A 24,987-nucleotide genomic window follows, 5' to 3' on the forward strand; every position below is an offset into this window, starting at 1 on the left:
TAAAGTTTTAGCCTCAGGCATTGTAATTATATGCCTTGTGCTAATAAATTATGCAATACATAAAATAATTGGGTACTGCCAGCATTTAGGGGGAATGTATTTTTCATTTGGAATTTGTAAGAAGTATTCACTCTTTTTTTTCTCTAAGTATCGATGGTTGTGTGAATTTTTGGATTTGTCCATTGCCTGTGGCCTAGGGTTGAAATTGCAGCTTACTTGGATTTTCTTGGCTGTCCTTGCTGAGGCCATGATTACTTGTTCCAACAGGAATGTTTTTTGGGACTGAATAATTGGTCCTGCACATTAGGTACAAGCCTTTTCAACGGGATTGTTACTTATGTTAGATTGACGTGACAGACAGGATCCTCTTTTTGCCTTAATGTCTCTGGTATAGGCAGCCTGCTTCTCAGTTATGTGTAGTCTACATGAATGAAACTGTCTATAACTTCCTTCTTTCTGAATCAGTGAAAAGAATCTAAAGTGTAGAAAATGGGAAGATTGACTATTCAACTGATGTCCTTTTGGGTGGCATGGTGGTTCAGTAGTTAGCATGGCTGCTCACAGTGCCAGAGACCTGGTTTCAACTCCAGCCTTGGGTGACAGTCTGTGTGGAGTTTGCACATTCTCCCTGTACCTGCGTGGGACAGTCAGAAGCCACATGGCACTGGATGACTTCACCTGGTGAAGGAGCAGTGCTCTGAAAGCTTTTGATTTCAAGTAAACCTGTTGGTCTAGAACCTGGTGTCATGTGACTTCTGGCAAAGATGTGCATGTTAGGTGGATTGGCCAGGCTAAGTTGCCCATAGAGTGTGGGCGAGGTAGATTAGCCATGCAAATGTGGGATTACAGAAATGGGTTAGGATGGGGGGTCTGGGTAGAATGCTCTTTAGAGCGTTGGTGTGGAATTGATGGGCTGAATTGGCTGCTTCCAAATTATCAGGATTTTATGATTTTGACAGCCAGTGCTCTTGTTGGCCATCACTCCGTTGGTGATGCTCTTGCTTCTGAGTCGGAATGTCATGGGTTCAAATTCCTCTCCGGAAACTTCACTGCAGCATCGAGGCTGGCAATCTTTATAAGGGAGTACTGCATTATCTTTTGCATGAGATGGTAAATCAAGGTTCCCAGTTTTCTCCAGTGTCCTGGCCAATATTTAACTTACAACTGACAAAACTACAAATCCCAACATTTTGATATGGTTGTTTTTGGGATCATACTGTGTTTCCTGCACAATGACTAGATGTCAGAAGTAGCTCATTGGCTCTAAACCACCTCAAGTTATGTATGGTGCTATATTAATAAAGTTTTTGGGCAATATCTGATTCAGACTACAGCAAGTCATTTGTTCATTGGTATGCATTCTTTCATACCTTATAGCATTTTAAAACTAATGGATTTGTTGTAGATGCATCTTGAGGAGTGCTGATGATGTGATAAGTGTCATGACCACAGATCATAACCCATAACCCATAACCACCTACAGGCATACCAAACATTAACTCCAAAATGTATTTTTACAAGAGGCTGATACAGCCTAGATAACTGCTGATGAAAATCCAATCACTCTCTGGAAAGAGACCTTGGCATGTTGCACATGATAATGTGTCCAGAAAGCTTTAAAAGGGCAGACTTCAAAGTGAAAAATATATGATAATCTGAACTGCAATGTCCTCAGAGCTCTTTCAGATTCACATGATAGGAGTCTGGGTGAGAGACATATTTTGCATCTTCCCATTTCAAGACTCCACAAGAACAGGGGTAAAAGGCATGATCAAACCTACTCTCTATGTGCTACTGAAAGAAGCAAGTGAGCTGAGGTACTTAGGTAGCCTAAGATGGACTGCCAGTGCTGTGAATGTCACAGTTTAACTATCCACTGCATTTTAGGTCAAGGCATTTCTTGCTCTGTGTGTTGGAAGACAGCCAGCTACCAGGCCAAATATAAACAGGACAATGGGGTTTCACCTCACCTGTAAAACCAAGAATCGTAATCTGGACTGTTAAACAATCAACATTCCACTATCTCAACAAACACATTGACTTGGACCCCATTTACCACCTTCTGAGAAAAAGAACAGGAAATAACATCACCACAGGAAATGACATCACCACCCCAAATAAACCCAAACATATAAATAGAAGGCAGGAATCATCAGCAGTACTTCATCCGGATGGCCACTGAAGATGTTACTTAGCATGGTGATGAAACGTCCGTAAATGAATCTTCCAGCTCAGCGAGCAAACCTACATTCAGAACCTCAACCTGAGCTGCAAATCTTCTCAAAATGTGCTAATTCCATTATTAACTCTTCATGCATAACTCTTGGAGACTGATCCATATCCATTTTAACATTTATATATTTTTAATTCACCTATCATATCTTATCGGTATGTTGCAATATAGTTTTTCCTTGTGTTTAGTAACTAACAAATTCACTTTCTGTTAATACCATGCAAGGACTGCAGAAAACACTATATAGGACAAACAGGAAGACAGCTAACAATCCGCATACATGAACACCAACTAGCCACGAAATGACACGACCAGCTATCCCTAGTAGCCACACACTCAGACAACAAGCAACATGAATTCGACTGGGAAAACACTACTATCATAGGGCAAGCCAGACAGAGAACAGCCAGGGAATTCCTAGAGGCATGGCATTCATCCACAAACTCCATCAACAAACACATCGACCTGGACCCAATATACCAACCACTACAGCGGACAGCTGAAACTGACACCCGGAAGCAGCAAGGACAGACCACTATAAATAACGGAGGAAACATCAAAGAAGCACTTTGCAGGAGGCTCCACAGCACTGATGATGTCTCCTAGTCAGGGGACGAAACGTTTGCAACTAAAACTTCCAGCTCGGCGAACAGAACCACTACAACAAGCACCCGAGCTACAAATCTTCGCACAAACTTTGAACTTTCTGTTAATTTAAGAAAGCCTGATTAATTTGGCTCTTTTTAGGCCATAGTCGAGATTGTGGTGCTGGAAAAGCACAGCAGGTCAAGCAGCATCCGAGGAGCAGGAAAATCAATGTTTCAGCATAAGTCCTTCAGGAATCTCCAGCATCTTCAGTCCTCACTTCCTCCTGTTTAGAATATAAATTCATTTAATCTGGGAGATAGTTATTCACAAGGGAGGGGATCCTTTGTAACTTAACCTTATTGCGATCAACCAAGGTGGGTTGGAACAACAAAGAAAACAATCTGTTCTTCCTGCTCAGCTGGGAGTTTGAACATTTGGGTTATGTTGTTCAAAACCACAATAACGTGGGAAGCCTCAGTCAGGATCTGGTTATAACGTTACACTTTATAAACTTGTGTGTTCTGGGAGACTTTGGTGACTCTGAGGAACATTTGACCTGTGAGACTAGATGGCAAAAAGGAAAAGAACTTTCTTGTGCCACTAATAATAAAATGTACCTGCCTGATTGGGATAATTGTTCAATTCTAAATTGCTTTGTTACACTTTAAGAATACAAAGTGATAGGAATGAGCTCTTTTGATAAACCATGCGCACTAATTTTTTGTGAAACCAAAGTGAATGCCAAGACCTGTAATGTAGCGATTGGTTTGAACAGAATAAGAGAAAATGATGCATAACCTGGAAATAGTAAATGTGCGATTAAAACTGTGTAATTATAAGAAGAAAAGAACATTGAGAGGAGAAGTGGGGTTCTTAGAGTCAATGCCCTGAATTGTAATGGATTCATTTCAGTGGTGAAGAGGGAGGAAAGGTGTGACAAATTTATTGAATAGGCCCTAAAATCAACAAAAGAGAAACTTGTTTTTTTGGAACAACACAAGCTGCAAAAACGTTTTGAAGGGAGAAGTGAAATTTTGATGTGTGAGATGTGAGAAATGGATTGTCACAGTGATATTTTCCTCAGGAGTTTAAGGAAGGTAGAGGAAGGTCCCCAGATACTGCCGTAATAATCAAGCCTTTGACTACAGTGAATCAATCCCATTTAAATAGATTTTCATGACTATTCCCTCATGCACTGGAAGAGGTCATTAATATAATTGTTTTTACATTGAGATTGACAAAAGAAACTCCATACCATTCCTTTTTCCCCTTTTTTAATTAATCCACTGCATAAAATGTCTGGAAGCATTTCCAATATCCCTGGTTCTTAATAAATGTAAGTGTGGTTGGAGTGCAATTCATTTTAGATATGTTTACGTTGAAAATAGTTGTTCAATGGGCACTAAACCCATAGTTTTGAGCCAGCAAATGAGTATTAAAAATACCATTGTATCTATACATTACAAATCTTTCTCTGCTTTACATTAAGGACAGAAACTCAGCTCTAAGTTGAGTGTGTCGTAAATGGACAGTGCTATAATTTATAACTTGATTAGAGAGTTTTAGAAAAGCAAATAAAGCAGGAGAAAAAGCTAAGGTCGATCATGTGAATTTGAATTGAATTTACTGTCCCGTGTACCGAGGCACAGTGAAATGCTCTGTCTTGCGAGCAATAATACAGGCAGATCACAGAGTTAAGTAGCATAGATAGTAAATAATAGGTAAACAGCAGCAAAGACAAAAACACAGGTAAAACAGAGTTATTATCATTTTTAAAAGCATGCTATTAACTTTAAAGAGTGTAGAATGATTGTAGGAAATAGGAAACTTAGATCTGCATGCAGGAGCTTGCAAGGAATCTACCATATCCGGTACCATCTTGCACATTATAGTTCAGAGCGATGTTGGGCATAAGTTTGAATGACTCGCTCTAACTTGGAGCAAAACTCATCTACGACCAAAACTAATCCATTCCATCTGATAACATGACATTTTTTCTCACTTACTCCTCTGTCTAATTCTGAGTACTTTGGGTCATACTTGACTCAGGTAGCATTTTTGCTTCTGAGTCTGAAGATAAAAGGTTCAAGTACCAGTTTGGAGACATAATCCAGGTTGACCATTCAGTGTGATGGGTACTAACAAAATTCTACCAGTGGTTTAACTTTCGCCCGAGACATTAAAACAACTGACTGCATCAATTCTCAAGCAACATCACTAAAATAGTTTTCAATTAATGAAGATGTATTGTTTGTAGAAACCCACTTTGGGAATATTGATCACAGAATTTCCTTGTGTTCCAACAGTCTCTGCATTCCAAAAATACTCCATTGACTTTGGAGCACTCTGAGATATCCTGAAGGTGTGAAATATGCTCTAAAGATTTATCTTCTATGGATAGAATCTTAACGTAGGAGCCTTGCCATTTAGGAATGAAATAGTTTTGTGGAAGGGTTGATAAAAAACTTGAAATCTCTGCTCCAAAAGGCTGTGGAAACTGGATTAGTTGAAATGTCCAAGACTGATATTGATTGTTTTACTAGGTAAATGGATCAAAAGGGTTTTGAGTATGGAAGGGTAAATGCAGTTGAGTACAGAATGGCTGAACATGCTTGAGGGCTGAATGGCCTACATCTAGTCCTACGTAATTCTCTTCATAAGGTATACATTTATCCAAGGGTTCCACTTTGTTTAAAGAATTAACCTGCCAAATATTCCATTTCTCTTTTAAGAAAACTTGTGGGAATGCGCCAAATCTAAGAAAAACAAATTTTAAGTTTTCCAAAGCTGTAGACTAACACAGCAAAGAACCTGTTCCTGGGTTGTACTGTTCTGCATTCTATGTATTTTTATTTTGTATTAAGTGAGCAGTTTAACCCAGCTGTAGAGTCAGTCAGAGTCAAACAGCACAGAAACAGACCCTTTGGTCAAACCAGTCTATGCCGACCAAAATCCCAAAGTAAATTAGCCCTACCTACCTGCACTTGCCCCATATCCCTCCATTTCATATTATTGTTCTACAGCATAAACATTCACATTTTTTATAAAAGAAAATGAAATGTTTATTGCTCACTCTCCACTACAAGCTCACCTTCTTAATTTATTTCCTATCGGATGTCTCTCCATTAAACAGGAGTAACACAAATATTAAAGTTTGTCACAGACTTGAAACCTTAACTCTGTTTTTCTCTCCAAACAAACGCTGCCTCACTATCTGTGTTTTTATCACACCCCAGCATTTTCTGTTTCTGTTTTAGATTTCCAGTGGTAATTATATTTTACATTATTGAAGCTTTGGGTGGCACAGTGGTTAGCATTGCTGCCTCACAGCGCCAGAGACCTGGGTTCAATTCCCGCCTCAGGCGACTGTCTGTGTGGAGTTTGCACATTCTCCCTGTGTCTGCGTAGGTTTCCTCCGGGTGCTCCGGTTTCCTCCCACAGTCCAAAAATGTGCAGGTCAGGTGAATTGATCATGCTAAATTGCCCGTAGCGTTGGGTGAAGGGGTAAATTTAGGGGAATAGGTCTGGTGGGTTGCGCTTCAGCGGGTTGCTGTAAACTTATTGGGCTGAAGGGCCTGTTTCCACACTGTAAGTAATCTAATCTAAAGAGTAATCTAATCTTTGACCCAGGTTTGTTTGCGTGCCACCTAGTGGCTGATTGGGGTTTTCCTGCTGTTTGCCTTGGCTGGTGTTTGATGCCTAGGGTGGAGAGAGAGCAAAAACATGTAGCAGCAAAAGTGTCTACAATTAAAATCATTATATGGAGGCAGTGGGAGCAGCAGAGCATGAGGCAATACCTCTCCTAACATATAGGACATTGTGGACGTGGATATCACTATTACGCATGGGAACACCTCCCACCTTATACATGGCAGGTATTCATGTGACTCAGCCAACGTTGTCTATCTTATACGTTGCAGGCAAGGATGCCCGGAGGCATGGTACATTGGGGAAACTGAGCAAAGGCTATGACAACGGATGAATGGGCACCGCAGAACAATCAACAGACAGGAGGGTTCGCTCCCAGTTGGGGAACACTTCAGTGGTCCAGGACATTCAGCCTTGGACCTTCGGGTGACCATCCTCCAAAGTGGACTTCAAGACAGGCAGCAGAGGAAAGTGGCCGAGCAGAGGCTGATAGCTAAGTTCGGTACCCATAGGGAGGGCCTCAACCGGGACGTTGGGTTCATGTCCCATTACAGGTGATCACCATTGCACTACACACACACACACACTCTCACATACACACGGACACAGATTCACACACGCGCACACAGACACCCACACACATCCTTATAGACACATACACTCACACACTCACACATGCACCCCCGCACAGACTTAAGACACTCTGCACTCACTACACACACACACACACACACACACACACTCACAACCCCCACCCCAGACAAACACACACACACAAACAAACAAAGACCCACATGCACACATATATTTTGTGGGGTGAATTTGTACTTGCAGAGTTACATTGCACTTTGCTCAAAAACTGCATACATTCATGTAGAACTCTGAGCTCAAAAACTGCATGAATTTAAGTAAAACTCTGTTTTCTCACTTTTTAGATTAGAATCAATCTAAACATCAGGTCATAGACAGAGAACACAGGGGCTAACACCTTCAACATATTGTCTAGCTATCACCATTGTTAACAGCTAACCCAAGAATGCAGCTTAAAATAAAAGGGTTTTGTGATTTACACATGAAAGAAGTGAAACTATCACCATATTCTAACAGATGAAAGGCTTAACAGACAATCAGTTTTTCAATGTATAATTTCAGTTACATCACACTGCAAATTTTTATGATAAATTCTGTGTTACGATCGAGCCCTCCACAATCACCTGATGAAGGAGCGTCGCTCCGAAAGCTAGTGTGCTTCCAATTAAATCTGTTGGACCATAACCTGGTGTTGTGTGATTTTTAACTTCTCCTAACACATGTCTCTTCTGGATGTGCATTAATATATCACCACTTTTAACCACTTAGGAGGAGGAACCATTCTGAAACACATGAGGGACATTTTAGCTATCAAGATTTGAAATGGATGCTGGGTTAAGGAATCAAGAGTCTTTCACAATGAATATAATTTTGCTCTTGGTTTGAAACATGTGGTGCACAGTACTGGAGACTGCAGCCTGTGACTTAGTCATTCTGCACCTGAGGAATAAAACTGGATTTAAAAATAAATGGACAAAACAAACCCCTCAATATCAAGTCAATGTTCCGCTGTGTCTTTTGTCTTCTTCTTAAAGATTTCCATGCCTTGTCCAATGAAATGGTTCAGTTACGGTTGATTTTACAAGCCAGTTGACCTGTCAATGACTTGGGCAATTCTGATTTTCTCTCACTGTTGCATTTTTTCAATTATTTCTGCCCATTATATTTATATACACTCACATGACTTGCACATGACACACTGTTTCCTGCTTCTTCACAGGCTCACTTTTGTGTTTATGTTGCCAATTCTACTTCAGTCTCCATTGACCTGCAGGAAATTGCATTCAATAAAATCAATTATGAAAAGTTTGTACTAGAATCTTTGTGATATGTTTGCTCCTGAATTTTTAGCGTTAGAGATTATTGTTGCATCTAGAATGTTTGTTTTTCTCACTACACTTCATGCACTTCTCTATTCAGGTGTTAAACATTCGTGTGCAACTTTTTTTCCCAATAAATGGACTTAAGTTAAGGGCAAAATACTGTGGATATTAGATATTTGAAGCAAACATAGAAAATGCAAGAGAAACTCAATAGGTGTGGCAGCATTTCTGGAGAGAGAGTAAGAGAATTATCATTTCAAGTCCAGTCTGACTCTACTTCAGAATCCTTCTTCAATTCTGAGTAAGTATCATCACCAGGCTCTCAACATGAAATCTGTTTCTCTTTCCACAAATGCTGCCAGACCTGAGTTTCTCCAGCACATTCTCTTTTAGTTTCAAATGGACTGAAGTTCGTACTTATAATACGACAAGAAAATTAACTTAAGTGAATTAAATGTAAGGAGAATGGTTAGGTCAACCTCCAATGAGCTATTGATGTGTCAACAAAACATCGGTTCAAGTATGGACAGGGTGGTTGGGGTAAATGTAAGAATGTAGTTGAAACTGTAATGAACAATTACTGGTAATTAGAAGAAGCAGTAGAAGAAACTGAGAGAAACTTGAAGTGGATGATGTGACACTCACATAATTAGATGTAGTTGACTATTTAAGACAAACAAGAATTGAAGGTGCCAGATGCAATGCTAAAGGCAGAAGAAGAATAGAGTTAGCCAGAAGGGGAATGACCAAAAGAAAATGGTACAAGATTTTTACGAGTTTTAAACACATTATGTGATCCATTTTATCCACTTTGCTTCTTGTAAATATCAGCTTGAAGTCCAGTATTATCAGAATTTGAAACCTGACTTCTTTTTATTGGAATGTGTTTGTTAAGATCTTTTGGGTCTAGGCATTCCAACTCTTGTGACAGCGAATGTTGACGAAGGAGTTTTTGTGTTTACCGACTGGGGAGTCTAAGACAATGGAGTCATGGGCTCTGTTTTTTCCAGGCTGGAAACTATCTCTGCTGAAATGACAATGCCAGAAGAAGTTGGGAATCTGAACTCTTGTCCCTGAATTAGTCTTTCTCTTTTCATAGCAGCACGATTGATGGTGGGTCATTGTTCATGTATGCAGGATTTCTGGGAGCAGCTGGTTACTTATCAGATTTTGGAATCCATGATGTCAGGAAGCTAGAATGTGGAGTTTAGATCAAGTGAGTGCAAATTTGTTCTTATTGCCTTTCCTTTGAATAGTGTAATGTAAGGTGTGTGGGTTATATGTGTTAATAACATTTATTTTAGAGTTTGGATTTTAAACAGGTGGCATGCAGAATTTGGTCTCGGTGTCTATCCATTTAGGGGTTTAATAATTAAATTGTAAGTATTTCTGTAACACTAGTTGTTTGTTTGAAAAAAAGAATGGTAGACAGACTTCCTGGAATGTAATAAGTTTCATTTTCATTGGGCATGTTTTACAATCCAATAGAATAGATAGTGATTTGTATTAAATCAAAACTGATCTTTCTTTGGTTAGATGGATCGGGAATTATTTTTGTTTTTGGCTTAGGGGAAAACCCCACAACCTGGAAAGCATTTTAGTTTCACTTTGCATAAGTCCTGGTTGAAACGTAAATGTAAAACAGTTGCTGGAGAAGGGAAATACTTTAGAACTGTTAGGAAATGGGTTAATTGAATGTAAGGAATTTACTTTCAAAGTTCCAGGCCAGAAGTGTTTGGTTAAAAGCCTGAAAGATTCATTTGAAGCTGAGAAAGGCTAAGCTCAGTTAAATGAAAACTCAAGACAGAAGCTATTAGATTTTCCAGAGTTAGAACTGAAAATTCCATTATGTTAAACCATGTAAATATGATAGAGGAGGACGCTCTCTCTGTTGTGAGTACTGTAAAAGATTGCTATTAGGATTAATTGGATTGTATTTTTACCCTGTAACAAAATCCTTAAACTTCTATTATAGTCAATAGTTCTTTTTTTTATTTTATCTTTATTTCTCTGCCTAATAAATTTCTGTTTTATTGCTAAAATCAAATCTGTAGCATTGCATGCCCATGTCTTATTAAAAGATCACTTCTTTAAAATATAAAGTAAAAAGCAAAATCTGATCTATTGAGCCAGATTTCAGTCTGGTATTGTATTTATCCAGTCATAATATCTGCTGCGATCATAATAATAGCCAGGTGATCACTTTGGAGAGCTACAGTATCTCTTAGCATAGCCACCCAAGAGAGCTTGTAGATGGGGACGAGGATGGGGTGCAGGGATCTTTTTAGGGCAGGCATCTTAAAATCCTTCAAGGATGTGACTAATGTGCCCTTTGTGACAGTTAACATGGGGAGACATTTGAACCTAAATGTGCATAAACCTCTTGGAACTATCCAGTTTTTTCCAAGTTCTGTTAACAAGTATTCGACAAATATGGACTCTCTTGACTGGTACCTCACCAAACACTTTCAACATTCAGTCCCTCCAGCAACATATGCCACCTGCAAGATACTTTATAATCACTCACCAAAGCTCCTTAGAGAGCACCTTCCAAACCAGTGACCATTTACTAATTTACATTCTTCAGAGGATTGTGTTACAGAGTCATAGAGATGTACAGGATGGAAACAGACCCTTTGGTCGAACCTGTCCATGCTGACCAGATATCCCAACCCGATCTAGTCCTACCTGCCAGCACCGGGCCATATCCCTCCAAACCCTTCCTATTCATATACCCAGTGTTGATTGCATTCTGTTTGGAATTGTCAACAGGAGTTGGATCCATCTATTTAAGTGAATCAAATCTTTTCCATGTATGGATTCATTGTCAGTTATTTGAGATGTCATACTCCTAAGTGACTCAGGGCTTCTCAGGGCAGCAGATAATCTCAAATAATGAATATATGAACCAAAAATCAGAAACATGTTAAGAATGTTTCAAACATAGAAGTACATAACTCATGAAAGCAAAAAATGATGGAAGATGGCTGGATTGAGAAAAGATAAGGTGGAGGAGGCTAGAATGATAGATAGAGGTTAAATATTGAAGTAGAACCACTCAGACAGAGATGCCAGGTTCCTATTACATCCATCTTGCTGTGCCATTTAGCGCAGCCACATAGCAGGAAGCCTGTCTTGGTTGTCAGGTCAAGGAAGATAATCTTCATTCGGAGCATCCTGGCGTGCTACGTTAAGAACAGCCTCCCAATACCAGTTCAGGGGTCTGGACACAGTCAGTCTGCTATTTGGTGCAGTCAGAGTTAGGATGCTGTCCTGATAAGGAGTGAGGAGCTGAATGTCAAGCAGTCCCTTGCTGCTATGTTTTGTGGGATGGATATGAAGCAGGTATTAAGGGAGATGAAAGTAGGTGGCACTTCTGTTACTGTTAGTGTAGGTGGGGAGGTGAGTAGGAAGTGCAAAAGGCATGCAGGATTGATGGTTTCAGGGGTTGAGCTGGGTGATAGAGAGTGAAAGTAACAATGAGAGTGGTAGAGCATGAGACTCATTGGGAGGTGGGGGCAGTCGCAGAGGTAGTGAGTGTGAGGTAAGGGAGGGAAGTTGGTGGCACGTATATACTGGCAGAGTGGGGAAGGACACTGCTGTGTGTTCCATCAGACAGCAGAGAGTACTGTAATCTCAGATTTGGCTGACAGGGTGTAGTGTCAGCTCCACCACTGAGGAAGAGGAAGTCCCACATTTACACCATCCATCAGGTGCCCAAAACATCAGGCACTGATTTCTCCTGGTCTACCATGTCCAGGGTAAATGTCAAAACAGCGCAGGGCACCTCTGACTGGCACAACTCCCTTCTTAAAATGGCATGGGCACTGGGCTTTTGGCAGATATCCACTGAGTGGTGGTATGTCCCTGAAACAGTACATGGTAAGATGGGGCTGGAATCAGATGGGAGGAGCTCCACAGGGATAGGGTAGGTAATTAAAGAATTGTGTTTGGTAAGAGATGGTGAGACATCTCATTGCACCTGACGTGAGAATCCCTCCAACACACTCAACACAACTCTCTCTTCACCAATCAAAGGTACGATTCAGCCCAATGATTTGTTTTGCTCGTCTGAAATTTCACTGGAAACGTTTAATAGCTCAACTCATTCTGGAAGATTTTCATCAGTAACTCGAGAGTTCTCCTAGTGAATCTGCACTTCATTGTGGAAGGAGGTAGGCACCACAGTAATGAAATCATACAACTTGGGATCTTTCATCTTAATATGACGTTGGGACTTACGAGTAACTGGGCATTCTCTGTTCCATGATTTATTGTGGAGAGTAAGTGCTTACAATCCCAGGTTTGTCACAGAACTGAAGGCTGAAGTGTGGGAGCAGGTGAATGTTTTTGTCCTGCTGAATTTGTTTGGTGCAGTACATGCAACACTGGCATCTGCAGAGCTCTTTAGCATTGACAATGTTGTTTGCCTCCCTGGCTGGCAGAAATCTGCAAGTAACTAACCGAGCAGCCGTCAGGATCGGAAACTGTGCTTTCCTGTGAATTATGGCCTTGGGTTAACAAAACAAGTGGTGGGAAATTTGGACCAATGGCTGGTTTTCTTCTTGCCCACTGCAGACTGGAATCAGAGAGGTGGATTGAAAATATTTCTGCTTTGGAAACCGATTGCAAAATAAATGGCAGCATTTGTGTCACAATGATCTGTGTAACTTTTAAAGATATACGTCACACTGGGTAACTTGAATCAGAATGTGTTGCTTAATTGATTATGGATTGTAAAGGAACCAGGCACAAAAATAAAATAATATGCGTGACTGTTTCATAGGAAATTTCAGATTGCATTGTTTAATATTGGCAGCTTGTCAGATAGCTTTCAAGCCATTGCATGGTTTTGTCATTGTTGTCCTGTAGCTGAGCTCAGCTGCCTTTTTGCTCTGGGTTACAGGGAACACTCAGCGCATTAGCCTCTGAGCGCTTAGGCTGAGGAGCTGGAAATGTTGCAGCTGTCTCCTCTGCCAGAGCTCCAACAGCGATAATGAGATGGGATGTCTGCAGCTGGTGGCAGGCATGATGAACTGTGAGCCGCAGGCAGCCAGCACCCAGAGCCCTTGGTCCTCTCAGAGAAACAGTGATAACAAAGCCAGCAAGCTGCCTGATTCTGTGCTGCTGCTCATTCACAGGAACAATTGAAGGTTTGGGTGAACCTTTGTTTACTACAACTGTCTAAACACCGAGGTGTACATTATGTACTTGGCTAGATGTGCGACACTTGTTTCCAGGTATATGCTTATCAATAACTATTTGTGAAACACAGTTGCTGACAAGTGATGAGTGCGGGCTACTCCTCCAAACTTCACTCATTCTTTGCTTTTCATTTCTATTTCTTTTCTGAACCCTTTAATTATTGAGGTTTATATAACTGACGAAGATCGAGAATTATTGATGTCAGTGAAGAATGATAGGGAGATTTTGGGCCAGGCTGGAAGCTGTTGTCATACAACTTTATGAGACAAGTCCTAGTGAAGGTTGAACAGGGGTTGATGGCTTAAGGAGTTAGGTGATGTAGATTTCATTTCGAGATGAATGTGAGAGGAATTTTTGACTGTGCCTAACATGGCTGTGTCATTTAAGCTATATGTGCTTTCCGATTCTGTATCTGGGCTTTGGTATTTGTGTGGTTCCCTTCAGGCTGAAATTTGATCTGGGTATACAAAATGAAAATGCCACTGCTGCCCTGCTGTCTGTAATGCCTGGAAAACAACAGGTTGAATTTTCCAACAAGGGTGCTGTTTGAGTGCCAGGCCTGAAAGTGGGTGCCATTCATATACCAACAGGCAGTGAGGCATTTTACCTTTAACATCCAATTAACAGGCTGTCACCAAAATTAAGGGCAGAGGCTTCTCCCTTACCTAGTGGTGGCTGGACTGTAGCTGCAGCCTGACAGGGACACGTCCTTGAAAAATGGAGAAACTCATTTGAAAGTAGCTGGAGCTGATTGTTGAGTGAGGGAGGTCCTGAAAACAGCACCATTGTAGCTGCAGGGCAGCCACTGCCAACCATGGGGCTACTCCAGGGACCATTGCACCATCTTTTCTGAGATCCTCTGACAGAACCCGCTGGGCAGTGTTGAGACCACCTGCCAGTTAAAACAGAAACTTGGAAAATAGGAGCAGGAGTTGGCCATTGGCTGTTCCAGCCTGCCTCACAGAAACCATAGCAATAGAATCATCCCAGGGGTCACCATGGTTTACAAGACAGTGAAATATGTTGGGTCTGACAAAGCCCTTATGGATTGAATGAATGTCCGTCCCTCCTGGTACTGGAAAAATAAGGCCAGCAAGAAAATACTGTGATGGAGAATACTTCAATGATTCTGACACAAGAGCTAAGACTAACAAAAGGATGGTATTCGTCCAGTATCAGGCCCCACTTTGTTCCCATACCCTATGACCCCTTTAGCCCTAAGACCTATGTTTAATTCCTTCTTGAAAGCAATCAATGTTTTTGCCTCATCCATTTTCTGTGACAGAGAATTTAACAAGCTCATCATTCTCTGGGTGAAGACATTTCTCCTCATCTCAATCCTAAATGGCTTAGCCTCATCCTTAGACTCCCATTTGTGTGGAGATGGGTGCAGGAAGTCATCATTAATTGGATGTTTAAGTAGCTCAATTGGCCACCTCAATGGTGCTACTCCACTAAGATTCCTCCACTGACAAAATTCCCTTTCTTCATTCTCCCTTGTCACGTTATCAGCAATAACTGAAACTGGAGCTCTATTAAGGTCGTCCATATGTCAAGAAGGCCCCAGGCCCACTCAAGGATGGAGAGGTACATGCAGGAAACCTTTGAGCTACAATTTACATCAAAGTGCTTTATGCATGTGATCCCTGCTCTGGTAAGTGGTCCCGTTTCAAATTTAGTTCCAAACTATTAATACTCAGTTCTATTTCATAGATCTTTAGTTCCATTTTTCTTCTGATTATTTTCTTGTATTTAGTTCAGATTCTAGCTTCTTAAGTAAACATGTTTGTTGTTGGCAGCTTGCACTACTTCCACATCTAATGGCTTTGTGGGTTAACATAGCTTCTTAAGCAGAAGACAGAGCACCAAAAATATCGATTGGTATTTTCAGTTACTTGTGATGCCTCAGCTGTCTTGTTATGACTCAGTGCCAAACTTGCTTGGTTTTAACCAGTGCCAAGCAGAACTGATCCTGGTTCAGGGCAGCAATCTTTTCCAGAGCAATCCAAAGTGTTGTTCTGCCTGAAAAGCAGAATTATACAACAGTTGAGTACTTACATAAGTGCACTTATGTAAGCTCTGAATCACAAGCTGTTAACTTGGTTGTCTGGCAGCTGTAACAAGGACTGAGCGGTAAAGTGAACCTGCAAAACTACAAATACCATCCTTTTGCTAGTCTTAGCTCTTGTGTCAGAATCATTAAAGTATTCTCCATCAAGTATTGTCTTGCTGGTGGCTTCAAAGTGTTTGGCTTTCACTATTTTTCGAGTACCAGGAGGGACTGATATTCATTCAAACTGTAAGGGCTTTGTCAGACCCAACATATTTGACTGCCTGTAACCCATTGTGACCCCTGGAATGATTCCATTGCTATGGTTTCTGTGGAGCACTGTTCCACTTTTTGATGACCGCACCGCCCCCCCCCACCCCCCCCCCCTCCAAATTGATCTTTCATTAAAAATATCCAAAGCCTTCTCAGAGTGGGCCAAAGCTTGGATGTACAGTAATAGCTGCCAATACACAAGATCACGTTTGAAACCTTTCTTAATCTTATAATTTTTTTTCTTTTAACTCTTGCAGATATACGCTCATCATCCGTCCTTTCAGCTGCCAACAAAACATTGCCTAAGGCAGGACTGTGCCAGGGTCATTGGTAGTCGTGATAAACATATTTATACTCCATTGTTGCTGACTCACCAGTGGCCTATTAAGTACCATCATAAAATGACTACACCATCAAAACCAAAGTTTACTTGTTTAAACCATGAATCTAGAGGAGTTGAACCTAAGCAAGTTGTCTGCTATGTAGCAGTATGAATAGCCTTGCTGTCATCTGATCCTCTAGGTTATTTTCACTTACTTTCCTGCTGTAAAGGCATCTGCATAGTTATATCAGGATGCCCTGTTTACTGTTATTGGAAAACCTTTTATAGACCCATTGTATCATCTATAAACCTGAGGATCTGTTGCACTGCTATGCAACGCTGTGGCTTTACCAATAGACATTTTGCAAAGGCATCTTAAATTCAAAGGATGATGTTCTCGTACAGACAGTAGGGCATTGTTCAACGTAAGTTGTAGGAAACTGGGAAATCAAAATGATGTGTGGCTATGCACAAACCACCATGTTAGCTTACTGCTAACATGATGGTGCAAGTTACGCACCATCACCTGGGGTGGCATTTGGGGCGGCACGGTGGCTCAGTGGTTAGCACTGTTACCTCACAATACCAGGGACCAAGTTCGATTCCCGCCTTGTGCGACTGTCTGTTTGAAGTTTGCACATTCTCCCTGTGTCTGCGTGGGTTTGCTCCAGGTGACCCAGTTTCGTCCCACAATCCAAAGATGTACAGATTAGGTGAATTGGCCATGCTAAATTGCCCATAGTGTTCAGTGCATTAGTCAAGGGTAAATGTGGTGGACGAATGGGTCTGGGTGGGTTGCTGTTCAGAGGGTCGGTGTGGACTTGTTGGGCTGAAGGGCCTGTTTCCATACTGTAGGGAATATAATCTAAAAGAAAAACCTGCATGTGGCATAAACAGTGCTTGTATATTCCTTTGTGGAATTTTAACTCTTAAGGCACTATCATTGCATGGTATTAAGTTTTGATCAATAGGAGTAATGCCTAGAATATAACATAAATATTTCCCAGCTTTTGCCACCATTTTGGTTCAACAGACAAGTGTATTGCAAAGGTTGAAAACTCTAGTAATTCAAATCTTGCTCCATATTGATTTCTTCCATGAGATATTGCTTATCTTGAATAGAAATGAATAGAAATTTGTCACGTGTACTTTTATTTGAAGAACATGGTGAAAAGTTTTGTAAGTGCCCTACCACAGTTCCTAAATTAATGACAGAAGTCATACATAATAATAAAGCGAAGTAAAATTAAGACAAAGTTCATCATAGTTCTGTTAATGGCTCCTGGATTCAGGGAAAGCCGATTAAGGAAACACACACAGCCGGGATGCGATCAACATTCCATGGTGGGAACACCACACCGGGTCACTGGAACACTGGACCAGAAACCTCCACTGAAGAAGATGGCCATGCTAGGCAGAGACTGCCACTCCTGGGTTTGCCGAAGGAGACCTCCACACAGGGGTGAAACCTCCATGCTGGAACAAGTTGGCCACACCGGCAAGCTGCCACACTGAGCTGAAATCACTTCGCCAGGCTGCTGGAAGCCACCTCGTCTTTGGGCCGGTAGAAACCGCATGCTCCAACAGCTTCCAGTTGGATCTGAAGTGATCTTGGTGCAGTGGTGTAGTTATAAAGCACACTGAGGCCATCTTGTGACTGTTGAGTTGTATTACATAAATGCTATTTTCCCCTGAACCTCGTAATGCACTGGCTACAAAAAGGTCCTCTATTGCTCCAAGAGACATGACTGTATTCTGAAGTAATGTAGATGAACAGTGCCTTGAACTAACATAAAACTCAACTAGAATGTTCTAAATTAGTGCTAAATTAGTATTTAATAAAATAGGAAAGTATTATTGAATCCAAGATGCCCAATCCTATTTTGCATCAGATTCAACTACCTCTTCCTTGTCTTCAATCCCTTTTATCTTTAAAAATGGAGGCAGGTGCTCTGAAACTTGCATGCATTGCTCATTTTTAATCATTATTTTCTGATGACTTGTTGCATATGTGCAACGTTGAACATAAGTTGCATCCTGACCCTAAACATAATTGTCTTCAACAACAATCTTTTACCGCTTCTAACTTGAGAAATTTGATCTCATGGTATACTGTAAATCAGTTTGGTGGGGTAAAGAACTTAGGTACATGTTAATTTGCTAAGTCTGGACTTGCACTTAAATCATTTAAACGGCAGAAGTTATAATTGCAGTATTCATGATTAAAGTCTCACTTAAAATCGTCAATACTTTGTTCTGGAATGAGAAATGTTGTTGTGAGAAGATTTAAATGTGAGCAAAGTAAGTCTCAATGTTTATAAAATGCAGCTTCAGTTTTGTTGGAGTTGTTGGAATGAATTAGCAGCATATAACTGAACTGAATATTCCGCATTATAATGTTTGGTACCCTGCAGCTTTTGTCTTTTTGAAGTTGGGGAGAAATTTCAATTTTGTTGCAGGTTTTGCCTGTGATAGCCACATCTGTCAAGATCAAATAGGTTCACATGGGTCTGCTAGAGCAATTATACATGTTGTGTTGAGAAGAGCGAAGTGTGCTCAAGCAGCCTCATCATTCTATACTTTATTCTTACCTGACACTCCTCTAGGGACCACAGCAGTGAATTAATATGACATCTGTGGTGGCTAGGCCTGCATATGCAAACTGATAAGTATCATGGAGAGAGAAAGAAAAGGAGAAATTGCAGTGCTGTATATTTGTGAGCAGTCCCCAACAGCCTGGGTCCTTTCATAGTTAAAAACATCTACAGAGATTGTAAAAGATGGCTCAGTGGTATTAGTCTCAGCTGAGTCAGAAGGTTATGGGCTAAATCCCATTCTAAACTTAAGCATGTAATCCAGGCTGTGCCATAGTGATGTCATCTTTAAGGAGCTGTCCTGCATGAAGCGCTAAACTCTTGTCTCAAGTGGTTGTAAAAGTTCTAGCTAGACTATTTAGTAAAAGGGTGAGGCATTCTCTGACTGTCATTAAATTTATCATGATTTCATGGTGCTGGACTGGGGTGTACAAAGTTAAAAATCACACAACATCAGGTTATAGTCCAACAGGTTTCGGAGTGCTGGTCCTTCATCAGATGGTTGTGGACAGAATTTACAGCAAAAGTTTACAGTGTGATGTAATTGAAATTATATAATGCAGAAGATCTGGATTGTTTGTTAAGTCTCTCACCTTTTAGAATGGCATGTTGTTTAAATTCGTTCTTATATAAATCACAGAACTTTCTTAAAGTTACATTCTCACGTGAACTTTAACAATAGGTGCCATGTTTTACCAAAGAATGTATTGACAGTGCCCTGTGTGAGGCTGTCTATGCCTTAATGTTCAGAGGGATTCTAATCTAAAAAAGGGATTTACAGAATCTTACACGGATTCATACAATTTTTAAGCAAAATAAAATGTAATTCTGCAAGTACAAATTCACCCCACAAACTCATATGTGGGTATGTGTGTGTGTGCAAGGGAAGGGGTTATGAGTGTCTGTGAGAATGTGTGTATGTGTATGTGTGTGAGTGAGAGTGTAAGGGGTATAAGTCTGGGAGAGGGTGCGTGTGTGAGTGTGGGAGTGTATGAGAGAGCATGTGTATGAGAGAGGGTCTGTGTGAACGTAAGGGTCTATAGCTGAGCCCACTGCACTACACACACATGCATGCATGCGTGCGCACGAAGCGCACACGCACACACACACACACACACACACACACACTCCTACAGACCTTTACGTTCACACAGACCCTCTCTCATATGCTCACACATACACTCCCAACTCTCACACACACCCTCTCCCAGACCTATACCCCTTACACTCTCACTCACACACATACACACACATACGCACATTCTCTCACAGACACTAATAACCCCTCCCTTTGTGCACACACACACACACACACACACACACATATAAGTTTGTGGGTGAATTTGTACTTGCAGAATTACATTTTATTTTGCTTAAAAACTGCATGAATCCGTGTAAGATTCTGTAAATCCCTTTTTTTCGATTAGAATCTGTCTGAACATTGGGGCACAGACAGCCTCAAACCTTCAATACATTATTTGGGCCAACATGGTGCCTTCTGTTAAAGTTCACTTGAGAATGTAACTTTAAGAAAGTTCTGGGGTTTACATATGAAAGAACTGAAACCAATATGCCCATTCTGAAAGATGGGAGACTTAACAAACAATCCAGGTCTTTTTCAATATATAATTTCAGTTACATCACACTGTAAACTTTTGCTATAAATTTTGTCCTACAATCTTATACTCCACAACCACCTGATGAAGGAGCAGTGCTCCAAAAGCTAGTGCTTCTAAATAAACCTGTTGGAATATAACCTGGTGTTGTGTGATTTTTAACTATTAAATTTATCCCCCATTCAAAATCTAACAATCAGGTTATCTGTTCATTGAATTTGTTTGTGAGATCCTGCTGTATACAAGCTAATATTAGAACATTTATAAATTACTTTTGGCTTTGAAGTGCTTTGAGTCATATCCTGAGATTATGAAAGGTTCTACGTAAATATGATTTAGAATGATTTCTCTTTTGCAAAGAAGTTCAGTGAGCTTTCTGAGAATTTGAAGTTTCAGGTGGAGATCCAATAGTTTTGAGTAGCTGATATGCATGGCTTTGTGGAATCATAATATCACACAGTCACCGAGTTACCTTTGGCCCATTGAGTCTGTACTGCCAAAACCTCACTAAATCTGTACTAGTCCCACCTTCCAGCATGAGGCGCATAGTCTCAGATCCTTCATGCTCAGAATAAATAATAGACCCAAGAGAATTACATGTATTTAAAGTGATGACATCCCAGTAAACCTTAGTTGGAGCAAAATATTGCTTTCCCCTCTCTCTCCTTTGCAGCAATTTATGATATTGTCTTTTATTTCTTGGAGTCAGCTGCAACATATAAGAGCAGCCTGTCTGAATACTTGCATATGCACCTTCCTCCCTTTGTTTTTCCTGGCCCTTTTTCTTTCCTAAAATGGAGAATGCCAGGATTTCATTCTGTGCTCCTGCTTAGGAGGAAATGAGACAGACTCGTGCCTTACTCATCTGTGTACTGGTGTCTTGAACAACCCTTTGTTAATTGAATCCCAAGGCAGATGGTGGAGTATGCAATTAGATGCATATCCTTTTCTTGATAGTTTGTTTATTTACAGAATGTAGTATAATACATGTCCACCTTTTATTTTCTACAGCCCACTGCCCCAGCAGTTTTTCTTTATATTTATTTTCTTTATCATTTACAATCCTGAATCTAGATTGCAAAAGAAATGACAGAATGGAGAGATGAGCAGACTTCTCACGTAAACTCCTTGCTTTGAATAATCCATTTAACTTTATACAACACAAAGCAATTTCTATATTCCAATTCATCTAACCTATATATTAGCTTTAAAATTTATAGTACAATTAAGGTTGCAAAGATTTGGCACTTTAGTAACCAAATAGGGCTTAGACATGGTTTGGGGGTGACACAGTGACTCAGTGGTTAGCACTGCTGCCTCAGAGCACCAGGGTTCCAGGTTCAATTCCAGCCTCAGGTGGCTGTCTGTGTGGAGTTTGTGCATTCTCCCCGAGTCTGTGTGGGTTTCCTCCAGGTGCTCTGGTTTCCTCCCACAGTCCAAAGATGTGCAGGTCAGGTGAATTGGCCATGCTAAATTGCCCATAGTGTTAGGTGCATTAGTCAGAGGGAAATGGGTTTGGGTGGGTTACTCTTCGGAGGGTCGGTGTGGACTTGTTGGGCCAAAGGGCCTGTTTCCACACTGTAGGGAACCTAATCTTATCTAAAAAATGTGCTTGAGTAGACATTGGTAAATAGGATATTGTGGGGTGAGAAAAATGTTTCCCATCTGCAATAATCTTTAAAAAACATTAACTGAAGTACAGCAGATGTCATGCACTTTCTATGTATAAGTGTCCAAACTGTTAAATGAAATACTGCCTTTAACTTAGCTATCTTAGCAATATAATCAACATAGCATTTATATGGTGTATTCTGTTCCTACCCATCCCCATACCCACATTGCAATGTCAGTTGATGACAACCTGTATAGATAGCAATGTTTTACAAGTACATTTGGGAAAGAATTTTTATTGTCTGACATCACAGAAAGTTGAAATCTGATCAGTGTCATATCTGTGTTCCTACCTGAACCAAAACCAAACACAAAAATCTGTCGTTGAAAACCTTCTATGCCTGTTAAACTCAAATTTTGCTCATTCCTGCCAGCTGGAACTATGCAATTCACAGATAACACTTCCAAATCCAAAACAATGACATTGCCTTCCTCTTCAAGTTGTAATTCTGATGTGGCTTTCAAAAATCTTACAAGACATTTTTTTTTAAAAAAGGCAGAGATGTTTCAAATTGCTGAAATATTCATTCATTGAATGAAAATGTCAGAACATTAATGTTTTGAAGCAGAGGTTTTTTTTTTGAAGCCCATTTCTTTTACTTTCCATTGTAGATAGATTTACGGCACTGTGTGGAAATTTTTTTATCGAAACTTCAAACGGTGTCCTTGTGAAATGAAATGTTTGAGGCCTGGCAGTTTTCCAAACCGAACATTTTAAATGTTTAATTAATCTTGCTTTCTGCAGTTGAAGGAGGTGAGCAAGTGGTAAAACTATACAGAGATATTTTAGGCTGCTTTAGGGGATTAAGTGCAAAATATTTTTTGGTAAACTTGCAAAAGCAGGTGCTGAACTAAATACCACTGCCAAGAAGTTTATTTATCTTTAAAACTCAGTTTCTTCATCCAGTACTAAGAAAGGGTGCCTTTCTGAGGCTAGTGATCATTGTGTAACAAACACTGTTTTACAAGATTTACTTCTCAGTCATTTCAATGAGAATAGACAATTTTAAAAAATCGATCAGTTTATTTAGATATAAAGACATTTTTAATCATGCTCAATCTCTGAAACCATGAACTAGCCAAAAGAGCCAATCCACTTTTAATTCTCAGGTTTTTATTACAGTGAAATGTTACTGCTTGACAGGTCTTAAGATACTCTGGTAAAGACACATTTGTGTGCTGAAGTCCAGTTCCTTGGATGGTGCTAGTTTTCAAATACTTTGGCAAATGCCTATCATTCGCAGAAGCTGAGAAAGTATGGTGTTTTCAGATTATGCAGTGTGTCTGAGTATGCCCATGCACTTACATTGTACGTCTGTGTATATATCAATAATAAGCCTTGTGACTTTGTGTATTTCCTGTTGTCACACTTACATCCGGCATCATGTTTTTTGCACATCTGTCACACTGTCTTAATGCCAGTATTTAACTACAGTAAGCTGAACTATCTTTGCTTAACTTGGCTTACAGTGCGTATACTAGAGGCAATGTTGTTGCTATTAAAAAAAGATGCTTCTCCCTTTAATTTGTCAAGGTAGAGGAAGGTAGCACACTCAGTTTATTTTCTGCTGTTCCAGATCAGTTGTCAGTTCTCCAACATCGCCTCCCTTCTCTAATCTCAGTGCTGTAAAACATTCCTTTTCAAATATGTCACTTTCAGCACCCACTTGCGGAGTAACTTAAATTTGAGCTCTAATAGTGAGTACTTAAGCCTCCCTAATTGGAATCTTTACCACTTAAATACACAACACAAAAATTCTGTGATGGACACAGAATTCTCTTTTCCACTACGAAGCATGACTGTTTGGGGAGAGGAATCAAACATGAATCCAAGGCTCCCACAGGCATGTAACCATTACTATCTGTCCAATTCGAAATGGATCTCAATTCATTTTCCTTCCTGTATCATTCCTTTTGAAAACTGGAAATTAATGTGAATAAAGAATTTTCAAAATTTTCACAGAATTTTAATTCAAATATCCTTAGGTCAAACAACCAAGTCAGTAGTATTGGAGACTGAAGGTGGCAAAAGCATAATGTTGCAGGAGATATACAAGGATCTTAATGTATTGTAGATGCTGGAGGATCATATGTCATGTTGCTAATGGAAAATCCAAGGAAGTAATGTTTCATCAGGAAGTGGTGTGGTGATGATGTGGTGGTGATGAGGAGTGAGAGAATTAATTAGTTGACTGTGCTGCTCTCCCTGAAGCCAATTTTATCTAATCAGTGGCCATATATTTAATTAATTTATGGCTGGCTCACTATTCCTGAAGGCCAATTTTCATTTATTCCTGGTATATTTAATTAATTGGCTGGCCTGTTCTTCGCTGTCTCTCTTGCCTGCTCCTCCAAAGCCCGAGCCTGCATTGAAGGCAGATTTTGTTATCTACCAATTTTTTTGCAATTCCACCCCCCCACAAAGCCAGATCTGAATTTATTTAGGTAGCTTCATTTAATTACGGGGTCTCTATCACCTCACTATCACTGCACCCCTCCCTATCCCTCACCAACCCCACTCAGAAGTATAAGTACATTTATTTGAGTTGTATTTATTTGCTTAATTACTGGCTGGCTTGCTAACACAGAAATGCATGCTTTCTCTGTGAATATAATGTCACATTATAATGTTTTATTAAAGTTCCAAAATGTCTAGTTTCTAATAACCAGAGAGCTGATTCCAGTTCTTACTGCAAATGTAGTTTGAGTGCCAATTAAGAATGAAAAGGAGAAAGGAAAAGTTGTGTTTATTGAGAGCTTTTCACACACTCAAGTTGTTCCAAAACACTTTAGAACTACAGAAGTACTTTTGAAGTGTAGTGACTGTAGTAATGTAGCAAATGTGGCTGCCAATTTGCATGTAGCAAGCCCTGA

The sequence above is a fragment of the Hemiscyllium ocellatum genome, chromosome 24 (assembly GCF_020745735.1).
Source record: "Hemiscyllium ocellatum isolate sHemOce1 chromosome 24, sHemOce1.pat.X.cur, whole genome shotgun sequence".
Taxonomy (NCBI): Eukaryota; Metazoa; Chordata; class Chondrichthyes; order Orectolobiformes; family Hemiscylliidae; genus Hemiscyllium; species Hemiscyllium ocellatum.